Genomic DNA, 17290 nt, shown 5'->3' with positions numbered 1-17290 from the left:
ACTAAATAATTTCTAACAAAAAACTTAATCTAACAATTTGCACGATTTAATAATATCAAATTTAACTAAATGAACATTTACAATCGATGGCAGATGACTGGCCTGTTTCAACGTACGGCATCTAAAAAATTAATTAATAGTATCATTCTAAGTTTTAGCGCTTACAATAAGTCTTGTTATTTAACTTGTACGTGATAAGTTATCATAATATTTTGGAAAAATGCGCAGAAGTTCTAGCCGGGTTGTCTGAAATATTGCTAATAGTACAGCGGAAAGGATAATGTACCGCGACATGATGTCGTAAGTTGCTAGAAGCCAGTCTCCGGTTCATCAATTGTTCTTCCCTCTTGCGCGTCAACTAAGCTTTGAAAATTTTACTAGTACCGACCATCTTGAATAAAATTACTCTCACAGACAAAAATTGTCATAGAAACCGTTAAGTAGTTGCTGGAAGACGCTGAAATAAACCAAGGATTTAGGTAAGGTTGCAGTACGTCGCCATTTCTTTTTAATTTGTACTATACTGATGATGTTTTAAGAGAATGGAACGTAAAGAAACCAACTGGTATTTCAGTAAATGAACATTTTATTATTAGTACAATCTTGTTCGCAGATAATCACCTCCTGACTGGAGAATCTGAGGAAGATCCGCAAAGATCAATTTATCAGCTTCAACTCCTATGTAAGAAATGCAATCGTAATACTCGTATATTAACACAGAAAGCATTTTGGGAAAAGGATGCTATACTCGAAGATGATAGTGAATAGGTGTGTTGTAGAACAAGTTAAGTTTATTAATTATTTAGGGGGTGAAATCATCGTGTATTCAAAGGCAGATATTACAAAGAAGCTGGGTAGATATCGGAATATTTGAGGAACAATAAGAAGAATTCTACGAAATAAAGGGATACACAGTTGAATTAGTACACTGTTATGGCAGTCCCAACATAGCTACACGGTAGAGAGATATGGATACTCAATAAAAAACTAACAGAACATAGGATCTGTAGAAATGAAATTTTTAAGAGTAGTTAAAGGATGTTCCCGACTCATCACCTTACAAATTTGGATATTCCACATGAATTGAAAGTAACTAGAATCCATGACAGAATATCAAGATACCTAGAGATAAAAAATCATTTTCAAAGGATGGGAAGTGACAGAATTCCAAAACAGGTCATGATTATAAGTCATTAGAGAGACGAAAGTTGGGTCGATTAGTGAAAAGATGGGAGCAGAATTAGCAATGTCGGAACAGGCCTAAGTCCTAAACCGTGAAAGGCAGAACAAGAAGAATATTAAATAATAATATAAATAATATTTATTTATATTAATATCATATAATACAAATTAAATTACTTTAGTAGTCTTCAAATTAAAATAAACTGGTATATTGTATTATAAGACATTACGCATTTTATGATTACACTCCTGCAACAGATCTTTACGCGTACTTATTCACTGAACATATCATTTGCTAAGTTAAAATAAATGTATAAAAATATAAATATGTTTATTTATCTCGTATATCTTCGGTTTAAATCAAGCTAAAGATTTCGTTCAAATTTCCGCATTTACTTCTCTATGTAGTTTTTAAAAATGTGGTCACAAAACATCTTATGTGGACACCACATGACTGCTTGTTTGCCTATTAAATTACACATACTTTTTTTTTTAATGAAAAGTACATAAAATTTTATTTCATAAATTTTTTTTTCTATTACTGAATTATTAATCATCTGAAATTTTTTTTTAACACTATCACAGGTTAATAAATATATATAAATAAATATATTAATACATCAATATATTTAAATTAAAAAAAAAAATTAAATAAAAGGAGATGAAATCTGATTCGAATCGATGTACTTTTCCTTGTAAGATACAAATATTTCATTAATTAAAATTTTATTTGGCTATAAGTCTGGAACCAATGAAAATAAGTACCTTTTATGAAATATCGTTGAAAAGCAATGATGGCTTATTACTGCAGTTAAGAAAAAATCAAAAATCCAATTTTTTTTTATTTTGGGTTTTTTGTACATTTTTGGTTAAGTAGATTGCAATCAAAAGGGGAGATGCACAACTATATGTTACAACAGTCCTAAATACAAAATTTCAACATCCTGCAGGTAGGATGTTTCATCCTACAGGTAATCGCTTTTCAGTTATGCGAGATACATATGTACGTACAGACGTCTCGCCGAAACCAGTCAAAATGGACTCGGAGATGGTCAAAATGGATATTTCCGTTGAAATCTGAAAACCGAGATTTTTTGTGATCACAATACTTCCTTTACTTCGTACAAGGTAGTAATAGTTTCAAAATGTCTTAGTGAAAAAATATAAAAGTTTAAAGGAGGTACTCCTTGACCCAGAATAAACTAATTAACCTGTATGACAAAGAAATCTATCGCTGCGTTTTGCTCGGTTACGTTATTTCGATAATTAATAGCCGTGCTATGAACAAGTTTTCTACTGCAACAGATTCGATTTCTGTAAAACTACATGAAAAACCTGAACGTTATCAACAACAAATTCATACACTGCGACCACTATCGGATTATCATCGACCGTTCATATGAACGACCGATGGTAATTAAGTAGAAAATAGTAAACAGTGACAGGTAAATCGGCAGTAAAGTAAGAGTAAATGTAGTGTTTTAACAAATATTAAGAAGTGAATAACTAATTTATGGTTTTAGAAATCAAATAGAATTTTTTTAAATAAATCCGTACAATTAATATCTACAAATGTAAATAGAATATGATTCCGATTGCAGAGAATTAGAACACGAGAAATAAAAATAAATCAACTGCAACACAGTATGGGCTAATACTGTGAACTAGATTATTTCACCAATATGATTCTATTATTCAAATCTCTTATCATATTCTAACAGAACGACAACCTTTTAAATCCAAACGAGAAACTTTTAAATTACCCGAAAGTAATCGAGGTTCTGTGATCACGTACTAAACGCAAAATTTCACTATCTGCTCAAATTTCAGTCAGTTCAACATTTTAGGAACGGAACACGGCAAAAACAACTGAATCTGTTTCCTAACTTCTAACTGTTTAACAGTAAAATTAATTAATTACTAATGTAAAAAAAAATAAAACTGAAAAACTTTAACAATTTACATATCGAATCTGGCATAATTGATTTTCGCGCGCCGCCATAGTCTTCGTAGTCGCCACCACTATCAGTACGATAAACCAAAAAGCTACAATCCAATAAAAAATATACAGTAGTCATACATTTCTATTCAAACTGCTTTGCCCATATTCTCGTTTTTAAGTTTAGAAACGTTTTTCAAATAAATACCATTAATAGGATATGAGAAGTATATATTTAAATCTGAATTTGATTTAACGAAAAATGTTTCTTGTAATATCTCTCCCACTTTTTTCAGCTTTGATATATATATATATATATATATATATATAATGGTTATATACATTAACTCGCTTAATAAATGATTAGATAGATACATTCGTAAAACGTCAGAAAGGTAACAATAATTGTTGGCTGACTCAGCCAATCTGACTTATGCTTTTTAAGACAGAATTTATAGACACACATAATTAAATTTTTGCAACTGTAATAAGATTTTCGTAGTGGAGAGAGCTCAAGAAGAATAATATGTTCTTTCTTATTCTGAGTTAGTTCATAATTTTAAATGTTATTTGTAATGTATAAGTAATCACCAGATATAAATAATCTAAAAACCTAACCTTCGAAAACGTTTCACAATTCGTATAAATCTTTTTATCAAATATAAGTAAATGTAGTCATTTAGCATAAAATCAGAATATCGTTCTTTTAAGTAATTTCTCATTATAATTTTTCCCCGTGCATTCTCGGTTTAAAACATTAAAACTTTAAAACTTTGAATAAAAACTGTATTACCGGTTTATTAAAAAAATACCACCCTTTCTTCGACTTCTCGATTAATAAGGGCATTTAAACCAACACAAACTGAAACCTGACTAGCTTTTTTGGCTCTTTTCGACCGATGTGGTTTTCTCTACGAAATTTAGTAGGGTGGTAACTGAATTTAAATATAATATGAAGTACTTAACCGTAGCAAATAATAATAATAAAAGTTAATAATCAATAAATTAATTACATGTAAAAGGAGCTTAATTAAAATAAATTAATTAATAATAAAATACGATTACAAAATCTAAGCGATTTCAGAAAGCAAGTTTCCTTGACTATTAATTTATTAGTTTAATCATCAATTGAATAAAATAACAAATATTGTTGAAAGTCAAAAATGGAAAGCAATAACAAATAAATAGCATCACATGAAATGACATCGATTCACTATTGTAACAAAAAATCGCAACGGTATTTCTAAACGTCCTCAGAATATGACACCCGCCTAACTTGATCCTTTGAAGCACCGACTCAGAACTTTAGTAGCATCAATGTCCCTTATACACAGTGAATCTTATACATAAGATGTCACCGTGCCAAATTTTAACACTTTTTGTCCAGTCGATACCTCTTTTTTTTTTTTAGCTTAAGTACTGACATACACGAACCCACAAACGAACATTTTTTTTTCTCATTTATCAACATTTGAAGACTCCCTTGTACAAAATATTTTTTTACACGACCTATCTTTTTGTTACACGGTTTTACCATACCAAATAAAACCGAAATAAAAAATGAATGCTGTTAATAAAAATAGTAAATATACAGATACAAATTGAAGCCATAAGAACATATAATAGCAATTTTTACACTTTCATTTCAAAACAGAATTAGGAAAAAATGAAAAGATTCTCGACTCGACCGGTTATTTTTTCCCGCATTCCTTCTCTTTTAATATACGTATTTTAATAATACGTAAGTTTCTTCATTTTGCCTTTCTCTCGAGCACCTTTTTCCAAAGTCGGATTTTTTTGTATACTCCTACTCATATTTTAAGCAAAACCAAACTAAAAAGAAGTAGAATAAACTGAAACAATTTAAATTAAATCAGTCCAAATAAGTTTCCATTAAATTTGGACTTTCTAAGTTTAGCGACATATTTACAGTTAATAATTCTACTCTAGTTTAGTATATGCTTACTAGTTGATTTGCTGTTAAGAGCTGTTTATGTGGCGCCAGATTTGGAGACGAATTTATAGAATGATATTTTTCTCATTTTCAGTACGTGATTATTGTTTTAAATCACGTACTGAAAAGTAATCTATATTTTTTATTATTTTTACTTTAACATTTATTTGAATCATTGGTTTGCAAAAGACAGTGAAGCTCATGCTATAGTTACAACGATAAAAAATCTAATAAACTAAATATTATATATAATACGTCAAATACCCGTGCTAAAGTTGGGTATTTAATAAATTCTGAAGACAAGAAACAATATATTCTGCCTCAACATGTATGTTCACCCTTTTTGTTTATATATATAATTTAATATCAATTGGAAAGTTAAAACAGGTTAATTTAAACTTCAAAGAACTGCAAACTATAGTATAGGTTTACTATACAGCTTCCTGCATTCAATGAGATTACAAGTTAATTAGGTGCACGCACAAACGTTTCTCTGACATAGTTATTAACATTAATAACGAAATGAAATAGGTCTCACCAGATTTTATAATAACATTTAGGAAATATTTTGTAGATTATAAAGATATAAATACGAAATGTAGTGCTCATTTGTATAACAATATTTTTCGAAATTTTGTTTTTAATGTAGGTTATTTAAATAAATATAAAGGTGATTTTAACTATTTTCTTAATTTCTGTTTTATTCTTTTTACTATATAGCTGTAAATAATTATGAACTACCACTCTAAATAAAATTGTAAAAAAAATAATATAAAATGAAATTTCGCGAAGATTTAAAAATATATAAACAGTTACACCTCAGTCTTACGTAAATGTTATTTCTAATAACCAGTAGTTTAAAACGAACCTTTAAGTAATACAAAACAAAACGCATGTCTTATCAAAAATAAAGTTTATAAATAAAAATTCGAATTTTAATAAAAAAGTAATAAACAGTACATTAAAGAAACAAAAATGGACACTATCAGATTAAATAAATAATATATTCCACAGTAAATTGAAGATAAACGTTGTTCCAATAAATACATATAATGTAAACAGTAACGAGAACGGCTGACCTATCTTAATAATAGAAAATGAAGACAGGTTGAATACATAAGTATTAACAAATACTTGTAGGCACTAAATACTTGTACACACGATTAAGAGAGAAATGAAAGAGCCGATTAAGAGAGAGAGAGTGTGCGAGAGAGAGAGAGGAAAAAATATAGGTAAGTATTGCAAAATACAAGGACAAGGTGGCTTCGCAACTCTGGCAATACGCCACATGTTTCTCAACAGGTGATCGATAGTCTACATCTAAACGATTTCAAATCCGCCGTTATCATTACTATACTTATTTACAATAACAAAGAGTCAAATAAGATAATTTTATACGAGACTAAATATGAATGTCACATCTCACCTACTTAAAAATCCGCTTAAAAAATATACGTATACAGGCCATCTACAAAATGACCGTTTCGCTTAGCTTTTGCAGGGACATTTTCAAATCGATCACAGTTTTAACAACGGCAATTACAATAGCGACCAATAGTGTAATCAATTAACATTCCTTAATTGATCTCAAAGAATTCCGTATTCCTAAGATCAGAAGGGCATCAAGTATAACAATTCTGGACGTAAGCACTTCTATAAAACTAAACATTTTCTGTGATGCCAAATTATTTTCTCTATCGAGATATTTTCGATTTAATCGGTTGTACTATTTACACCGCATTTACGATTACGAAAATTATTCGCACTCTTTATTAAGGAAAATAGGGAGTAAAACAGCTTCCTGTACCCTTCTTCACTGAATCGCATGCTACAGCGCATCAGCATGCCAAGCCCAATATTATACAGATTCATAAGCGAACCTTCACTATTTTCACACCAGGATTGGCTGCATACTGAACGTTTTCGCTCTAAGAGAAAGTACCTATCAACATTACCTATGAACAGTATCTATCGCATTTTAGGTAAACGTGTCACAGCCAAAAAAATTATTGGGACAATCAGTTTAGTGTAAACCAAGCAAAATAATGTATCCCTTCTGTCGAGTTATATTTAGATTTTTAATGTAACTGATTTTCTAAAATAGATTGTTAGAGCTTTTCGTATATAATAAACAGAGCCTGTTTTTCACGACCAGAAATAGAAAATTTAACATAAGAGATAAGTTTATAAATAATTATTAACCGTTCGTAAATAATGAGTACCCTTTCTCTTACATATAAAAGTGCAATTTTGACTTTATTTTGATATATTTAAATCGTATCCCAAACAAAAATGATTCGTTATTTTAAAAAACAACAATGTCAATTCTCATGAATTTATTTACTGGGCTATATACACCACAATGCAACAGATAAAGGCAATAATTTTGAAGAATATTTTTTTTATTAATATTAAGAAATCTGGCCGCTAGATACAATATACGTCATTAAACAGGTGTTAAAAACAAACGGGGATTTAGCAATTCTAAACCGCTAAAAATAAATCTTAAGGTATGTACAGTATGAATTGCAAGCTTTCTACACTGTACAGTAAGTAGATTTCTCGTTTGTTTCAGAAATGAAAACAAATAAAAGAACTTAATGACAGGAACAGCCTTGAACAACAAAAGATGACCTTATCTAACGTAAAAACTTCGGTAAGAATATCTATTTTTATTTAAATAAGTTTTCTTTACAGTATCTAAATAATAGCAAACAAGCTACGTCGTTAAATTTTTTTCTGCAAGTGCGCACCTCAAAATTTTAATCAGTGAATTACGTACGTAAAATTAAATTAATTTTTTTTATAAACTGTATATAAACAGTATATATGTATATAAAATTATTAAGCAAATAAATTGTAATCTAATCCAATGTAACATGCATTTAAAAAAAAATTCACATAGTATATGATTAAATCTTTGTTTAGAGATACCAGTTTTTATTTTCTTAAGCATACATTTATCAGTAGGTTTCTTTTGTACGCTTAAAAAGCACTTTAGTTGTATTCCACCTAAGATTAAATAATTTTGATACTGTTGAAACTAGCGAGACAAAATAAATATTTAAATGACTAAACGTGAGTACACATATTTAACATACGAAAACTATAAATAATACAAGTTTTTTGAATATGTAAAAGTGTAATAAGATAGTATTGTAATAACTTGTAACGACCACAGTAGTAAACAAAAAAGATTTCATTACATTTTATTCGCAAGTCGTTTTATCACATCAAATAGTAATAAAAATAAAATATTTATGTGCATATTCACGGTGGCCTTAAGTATTAAAGTATGGATTTCAAAATGAATCTGCATCCGTAGATAATTCTCCCCCATTAAGACGTCATTGAACGAAATACTTACTGAGTTACCGAGCTTAAAATATTTAGAACAATAAATTTGAAAACAAAAATATTCATATTTAACTGTCATAAGGCAACAGGCTAAGCCGTTTAAAAGACCGACCCCGTTACAAAAAAAGGAAAATAAGTGAGATCTGAACATATTAACTAAAGGATAAGGAACTGTTCATTTACATCATCTGCTGATGCAGACATTCTGTAAAAGATAGGTGTCCGACCGTAAAACTCAAGCCAAATAATTTTCGTTAATGTAATTTTACTGGAAAAAGGACCAAACCAATAGAATGTTTTTAAAATATTTGTGTAGTAATAATAATAATAATAAATACAACCAACTGAATCGTATAACAACCACAAACTTAATTCACCCGGCTTAAAAATCCGTGATCTATCGTTGTTATATTAAATTGTAAAATTTTTTATTTTTTGAAATGTTATAAACTTAACAGTTATTTTATTATTATCGTTTATAAGTTTACATAAAACAAATGATAATAAACCTTTGCAGAAAAAAGTATTTATTATATTAAAAGAAAAAAATTACTACTCAGAAAAAATAACTAAAGATAAACATTTTTGATTGTTGTAATACTTACTGCTGTTAAGATGGTACCCATCCCGAAAACACCATCTTCTACAAAAAAAAAAACCTTATTACAACAATGTTAATACTTTTAATAGGGTAAAGACACACTAATCAATGTAATAATAACAAGTTTCTTTTAATTACTAATGAATCAGAGAAGATAATAAAACAGTAATTACCCGGAATACCACCAAATAATATTTTCATAAAATACTACTGAAGAATATATCAAGAACATAAAAGAGTAAAACAATTTTTTTTTTATGAACAGAATAGGTGTTTTCCGTTCCACCAACGTATGACGGTATACATGAGTATTTACTGTACGGTCAATTAATTTCATCGTTCTTGATACTAGTACTTTTTTTCCAAGCTGTTACATAAAAGATTACAATAAAAACAATGAAATGCAATTCGTAAATCAAAGGTACGTAAAAGATTCATTTGAAAGGAATAGGCGTAAGTATCGTGTTCTCGGTTACAGATTCTGTGAATATGAACTTACTAAATGCTATTTTCAAATTCCGTAATGTAAGATAAACTCATATTTTACAGTAATCGAAGTCTGGATAACATAATGGATTCAGGATTCAACGGGTCAAGTGGTTTTCTAATCCCGATGCTCCATGTACGAATTCCAGCTAGATTACTTAAAATTTGTGAACTATTGAATTATCAAACCGTAATGAATTCTCACCATACATTAATACAGTAAGGTATGCTAATAATAGTAACACATACCAAGCAGATAGCTGCCAAGAATTTTCTAGGGTAGCACCTGTCTATACAGCCATGTCCGAGGTTTAATCTAATTACGATGAAACAAAATGCTATAAAATCTTGCAAAATAATTTGTAACATTAAATAACTGTAGTGAATATTTGTGTGTGTGTGTATTACTCGTGAAAAAAGTTTACATGTGTAAATAATGTATCCCTAAAAAATTTTGTCAGCCCTGAGAAGCGAAAATAAGCGATAAGAAAAAATCAGTTACCACATATCGGTTATTCAACGACTGTTCATTATAATTAATATCTCTATACAGATTTCTGTTAACAGTCCGTCGAAAAAAATTGGATATTCTCATCGGTAGATCAAGGTTATTTTCTTCATTTGAATGTAACAGATAAAATCTTCTGGTACTTACATTTACCGATGTATTTAAAGGTAAAAATTCCTCGTCCATTCACATATTCGTGTTGCGTGTGAGATTACCGACCGGTCCGGCATATAAATCTGGACGATTTTGTAGTAATTGTTATGTTGGCACCACTGCCAATGAGAAGACGGGAGTGTTTTACATCGACAGGTCTATTCATGCTATTTCAGTAGCCAGTATGTCGTGGTCGGGTGAACAACGAGCGTTTGTGATTGAAGCCTATTTTAAAAATAATGACTCGGTTATTGTAAAACAGCGTTTATTTCGCAGACATTTCAATTTAAATCGACACGCGTCTGTTCCTAGTACGAATACGATATTGTTGTGGGTGAAGAATTCTAGGAACACATCGTCTGCTTTAAAGATGAAACCAACAGAACAAAAACGAACTGTGAGAACGCCTGAAAACATTAAGGCTGTAAGGTTAGCTGTTACGCGGTCTCCACGACGTTCAGCAGCGAGACATGCTGCTACGCTAGCCATTTCTGATCGAAGAGTACGACGAATTCTTCATGCCGACCTGAAATTCCACCCGTAAAAGATGATGTTAGTGCAGCAACTTAATGCAAATGATTAGGCGTCTCGCAAAGCAGCTTGCGAGGTCATCCTCGAAAATATCCACCAGGATGCCATTATTCTTTTAAGTGACGAGGCGCATTTTCATCTATCAGGATTTGTGAATAAACAAAATTACCGTTATTGGGCTTCGCATAATCCACGGAAAATTCTTGAAAAACCACTTCATAGTCAATATGTTACAGTGTGGTGTGCGGTTTCAAAGTTCGGCATAATTGGCCCATATTTTTTTGAGGAGTTAAATCGCAGAGTAACAGTAACATCTCATCGATACGTAAACACGTTGAATGAATTTCTGCGACCGAAACTGAATGACTTTCAAGGACATGAAATTTGGTTTCAACAGGATGGTGCCACCGCCCATACGGCGAGAATCGCAATGGATGTTCTGCGAGAAACCTTTCCTGGACAAGCGTCCAGGAAAGGGCCTTTCCTGGACGCTTGATTTCCCGATTTGGCGATATTCCTTGGCCAACGCGTTCACCTAATCTGGCTGTTTGTGATTTTTTTCTGTGGGGGTATCTCAAACATAAGTACACTTCCGTAGTCGAACAAAGTCAATTACAGAACTCAAGGAGGCCATTCAACGAAAAATTGAAGCAGTTCCACAAGTGATGATTGAACGAGCAATGCCAAATTTTAGAATGAGGTTAAGCGAGTGTGTGAAGAGTAATGGAAAACATTTGGACGACAAAATATTCAAATTAAAAAAAAATCTGTGTAAGTAATTCACTATAAATTGCAAAAATTGATCTTTAATTTGATATATTAAATGTTTTAATAGTACGAAACACAGTTTAATTATTATCCCTCAATAATCGTCAGGTTTATATGCCGGACCCTGTATAACCGAACACATAAGGTCACAACATAAGGCAGCAACTGCTACATTAGTAGCTCGGGGCTATCGCAGAACGATTACCATAAAGACCTGATTTCCAAGACTCATAGAAGAAGGTCGATTGAATCACAGTCTCACTTTTTCAACTAACCAGCAGTCAGACGGTGGTGCAAAAGAAGGGAAAAACAAGTTTATTATTATCCGAAAAAAAATTGTAACGGCAAGTAGTACATTCGTATCTCTTAGTCCCCGCTACGAGAAGCCCTGATGATCAGAAGATTTCAAGAATCACTGTACTCGGTTAAAAAAAATTCAACAAGGAATCCGTAACCTTCCGAAGAAAAAAGGCATTTTTTCAGAAACGTTTTTCAACGTATACGTCACATGTAATGGTTAGCATTATTATCGTAATAATGGTTCACCGGTAATAAAGGTTACGTCTATTGGATTAGTCCAAATAAAAGTAATATGTTTACTATTGTCAATGCGACTCAATTAACTCAAATGTCACAGGAATGTCGTCTAGGAATTGACAAACCAATTCCACCACAATTATGTACATAACCTGTTTTGAGGACTACTACGCTGACGTAAAATATGTATTTATTCTTTCTTTGTAATCACTATAAAATAGCATTCAATAAGGTTTTTTTTTTTAATTTTATTTAGTTTTTTTTAAGGTAAGCCTTAGCATATTATCAAAGTTATACTTCTTAAAATAATTTGTTTTCAACGCGTTTAAATTTCGATGACAATAATACACCATTAATAATATTTATAATTTGAAACAAAGTAAATCTTGTATAAAAATCAAAAGACTTTTGGGTATCTACAAAGACCAAAATTATTAAAATTAAATATTTAAAATTAAAACATTAACAATAATTGATTCATTTATTTGGTGAGTTTATTTTTTATTTTATTTTTTTTTCGATTTTTTGTATTTGTTATTGTTAAATTTTAATATTATATAAAAAATAAAACAATATTAAATTAATAAGTAACAACATAATATTATTAGAAATATTTTAATAATATTAAATAGTATGAAATTATTTTCAAATTTAAATTTTATTAACAAAATAACTACGATAATAGCAAACAATGCAGATGTAATCAAGTTTCATGTGGTACCCGTGCTGCAATACACATACACTAGTTATAGTAAGTTTCTTCAACACCAATAACTTGCAAAAATACTTGCACGAATACTACACAGGAAGGAGACCGAAAAGCAATAAACATTAGTTCCGCTGACCACGGTTTTTAACTCCAGTAATTATTACACTTTACACACACACACACTTGCAGGATAGTTAACAGCGAAACAGGTACACTTGGATTTTCATTAATATTCGGCTAATTTATCTCTAACAAAAATTAATTCCGATGAATACTGTTTACAAACGTACAAGTATGTATTACTACATCAGTGTCCGTTTATAACGCACATGATGTTTATTTATAATTTAAAATTTTTCAAGCGCATCAAATCTAAAAATCGATCTACCTATCAATTTTTGTACTGGACAATAGATTATATAGATACTACCCGGACTGAACTATATAATATTATCATATGAGCTATATGATTACAATTTGTATTAAGTTTTGGTAAAATAATAACCCAGCTGGTTCCCCTCACTAGTTCCTTTGTTTCTCGTCATCCGAGATACAATATTATGTACTAAAAATAACGATTTAATTAACTAAACCTAATAAAAAAGGAATTTAAAAAAACATTGAGTTCTGTTTCTTTAGATTTTTACGTCCTTTAATGGTTCTAATTTTCAGATGTACTTATAATTAGTAAAGGTTTAATAATCTATTTATAAGAAATTTAATATTTGGAAATCAATTTTATGTTTGGTTTCTTGTGAGTGCTTTAATAGTAACTTTTTTTCGTAAATATATATGACATGAATACATATGTTTGCTTAATATTATATATATATGTCGGAGAGGCGAGGAGATTTGTCAGGGATTCAGCGTTTTGTGTTTCACTCATTTTTATTATTACAAGTGGAGAATATATAAGATTATAATAAAGTTCAATTAATAAAAATGAGTAGATAACTCGTACAATGAAATAATTACAAATGATAATTATCACTTATCAATAACTCAGTAGTACACGAATTATAATATAAGATTAATTTAATTTAGGATTCAAATAATATTAAAACAACTTGCGATAGACCGAGGCTCAGGGAAATAACGAATTCGCGATCACCAGGACGTCTGTTCGATCTGGGTTCCAAAGCAAGACTGCCTTTTCTCAATATTCTCAAATAATATACCTACTGCATATTTCCTTTTCCTTATTAATTTTATGATACCCCTATCGTCCTGGGATCCCGACTACGTTGACAACCATGTGCCTACCTAGGCCTAAGCCTACCGCAATAAAACAATTTAAACCTTATTTTACAAAATATTACAAGTAATAGTACATTTCTTAAAACTACTAAAAATACAGATATTCTAAAGAATATTCTCATCGTTTTGTCGGAAGATACTCCACTGTACTTTATTCTCCGACATATATATATATATATATACACACACACAGTATTGCCAGAACTGATTGAACTTTTCAATGGGTTTGAAATATCCAATATCAGATTGAAGTTCTTTCACGTTAAGTTTATCCTCGAGGTAATTGTTTCCAGAATTATTACGTTCTTTATGAAACCATTTTTCATCGATACTACTCGTATTTAACATCTTCATGGAATAATTCATTTTTTATACGTAAGTAATTTTTTTTGTTATTGGTGTAATTAGAGTTATATTTTTAAGAATTGAATAACATCGGACCAAATTTGTTTTCTCTTTCATCAATTATGTGTACCTATCTCTCGGATTAGTAAAGTTTAAAGCTCTAAGTTGAAAATAGATGAGGTAGATCTTTTCGGACGGTGCTTCGAGCTAAAGATGATGAGGAGCGGAGAAGGGGCTTCTAGCGGGAGGCGTTGGACAGCCTCAGCTATGAGGACTGGTATGCCTTGGTGTGACAGCCCTGATAATCAGTTGCGGACTCCGAACATGACGTGTACTGCTATGACAGTTCCCTGTCGTGATGACAATCTTCAGAACCGAACATCCAATAAGGAGAGTTAAGACCAGATTCCCGGTATGGGATCCTCTAGGGGCTCCTTGTTTGAGGCATAAGACGCAGACAAGACCGAAACCCGGCCTGTAGCGGGGGCGATAAAGGTTGCAGCATTGCTGGATCCGGAGTCTCCTCGCTGAGGGTTAGAGGCTGGCACAGTATAAAAGATTCAACGGGCGGGCCGACCTACCTTGCCAGACGTACAGCTGGTGAGCGGGAAGGCCCGTTAGACTCAAAGGACACTCCCCTGGGCTGAGTTATACTTAACTGTGGGTCCGGCCCGGGGGAGGGGGATAAAAAACATAGATATTTTTATGAACAATTACTTGAATTGACGGATAATTGAAATTCCTTCCAGTTGTCTGTTTAGTATAAATAATTTTATAAATCTGATCGCATCATTGTTTATTAAACTTATATAGAATGTAATTAATTTTACGCTACGTAAAATTTTATAAAGATTTACAAGATATATTTATGTTTAATTTTTCCATTACGTTATCTATAAATTCCGTAGCTAAATGTTTTATATGTGGAAACTGGAAAACCTATAATACTGTTCTCAGATGTTCGTAGAATTTATCTTCAAATTTAAAATTAGTATCGTTTACCTACAAGCAAGTAATTTAATAGACTCCATAAAATTAGATTTTCAATTTTTTTATATTTAATTATTAATCAAAATTTCATGTATTCACTTTCGATGTCCATATTCGCCAAATTCATCTGAATTTTAATAATAAATTTAAACCATCAAATGAAACTAATTAATTGGTTGATATTTTTTTAATTATGAATTTTTTAAATACCTAAAAAAACTTTCAAAGTGAATTTGGTTCCAAACATTTCACTTACGTATGAGTCCCCGTGAACAAATTACAACATGTATATTTAAATTTAATTTTAAAAGCATGCATTATTATTATTACTTATGTAAACTTTACTAGGTAAATTTATTTTATAAGTTAAATAAAAGATGCAAATTAATTATTAAAAATTTTTCTGAAAAAATTAAATATTAATTACTCATAATTTAATTACTAATTCACAACATAGGAAACCGTTCAATGACCTTTGAAAATTATAAAATAATTGTACCCTCCATAACCGAAAATTAGTCGTAATAGTATAATTAAAAAAAATTCACTCGAATAAGATCACAAATAATCGAATATAATATCATGTAATCGTTTATGATGAATTTATTACAAATATTTTGTAAACAAATTAAAAACCGCAATTAATAATCTAAAATGTTACACACACATATATATATTAAACCACCGCCAGTTGTAATTTTTTTTTTTACTGACCTTTAACGAAAATAAATAAATGGGTATATGATTCGTAAGTAACTATAAATAGCAGAAGGGTAGAATTTCACTACTTCCGAAATTACGTTATACGCTACATGAACTCCGCAAAATAGCTCTCCGCGTGGTGTGCAGCGGTACCACGGTGTTTAGTTCTGCGTAAAATGTCGCTCGCTGTAATCCATTTTATAAATATATCCTAAATCAGACACAAATCGTGGACAAGCTTCTGTTATTAAACTTCCAAATCGGACGCACATGAAAATCAAGCAAAAAACGGCTCAGATAAATAAGTGAAAACTTATTTCATGTTTAAATTCAACTCATTTAACTTATTTCAACTCATTTCTCATCGTATAAATTAAATAAGAAAGTTAAATTATTATAGCATTACATGCAGCGCGGCGTTTTAATGACGACTGGAATATTTTGATAGCTGGAATTTTTTAGTAGCAACAAAAAAAAATTAATTCATACATATTTTACGTTAAAAATAATTAATCTAATTTTTAGTATTATTCTTAACTACGACGTAGTACTCTTTTCCTCTCACGAGAAATTCCTAGTGCATTCTTGTTCGCATGAGAGTTGTCGTCAAAAGAAAGTTTTAACACAATAGGACAGAGAAGTATTACCGGTATTAAGAGAGATGTCTTTGATCGAATCTGAATCGTCAATCACGGTTTCCCTAGTAATTTCAATCCTAATTAATTATACGATATGAGATTTCGTATGCGGGAGATACATGTAGACTTTTTAAGTCTTGTTTGAAGTCTTCCTGCTAATCATAAAAATTATCATTTTGTTTTACGGGGAAAAACAGCTTTCGCATTTTGTAAACACGTTACATCAAAATTGCTTTGTATAGAATTTCGTTGATCGTTAGCTTCAGCAAATGGTTAAAATATGTCACAGAAAAAATATTAAGTTGCACATAATTTAAAATCGTCTAACAACCAAGATGCTCGACTTCTGTAATCGCACAGTAACCTACACCGAATGAAACCGTGACTTTCAATCACGATCGAAGGAGTACCGCATCAATCTATTGTAGAAATGAAGTCCGATCACCGTACATGAAAAGAATACCGGCAATCGCGAAAACGCTTTTAAAATTATTTCTAATACAGACTACACGAATAAGAATATTGGTACTTGTCGAATAAGAATTTACTCGATTAAGTAAATCCACACTGTTAGTAGAATTTCTTTAACTGCCGAGTATTACTAAGGCGAATACCACAGAAAGTTTGAACATT

General features: G+C 30.7%; 1 protein-coding gene across 1 annotated transcript in view; it reads right to left on the bottom strand.

The window, feature by feature from the left end:
* LOC142328480 (uncharacterized) overlaps window positions 1-17290 on the bottom strand; it is a 506312-nt gene that overhangs the window by 174720 nt on the left and 314302 nt on the right. The window contains exon 3 of the mRNA XM_075372302.1: window positions 9038-9075. The gene's annotated coding sequence lies outside the window, so the exon portion shown is untranslated. The remainder of the gene's footprint in view (window positions 1-9037; window positions 9076-17290) is intronic.

The sequence above is a fragment of the Lycorma delicatula genome, chromosome 1 (assembly GCF_047948215.1).
Source record: "Lycorma delicatula isolate Av1 chromosome 1, ASM4794821v1, whole genome shotgun sequence".
Lineage (NCBI taxonomy): Eukaryota > Metazoa > Arthropoda > Insecta > Hemiptera > Fulgoridae > Lycorma > Lycorma delicatula.
The sequence above is the reverse complement of the archived record's forward strand: the minus strand, read 5'-3'. Positions and strand labels throughout refer to the sequence as shown.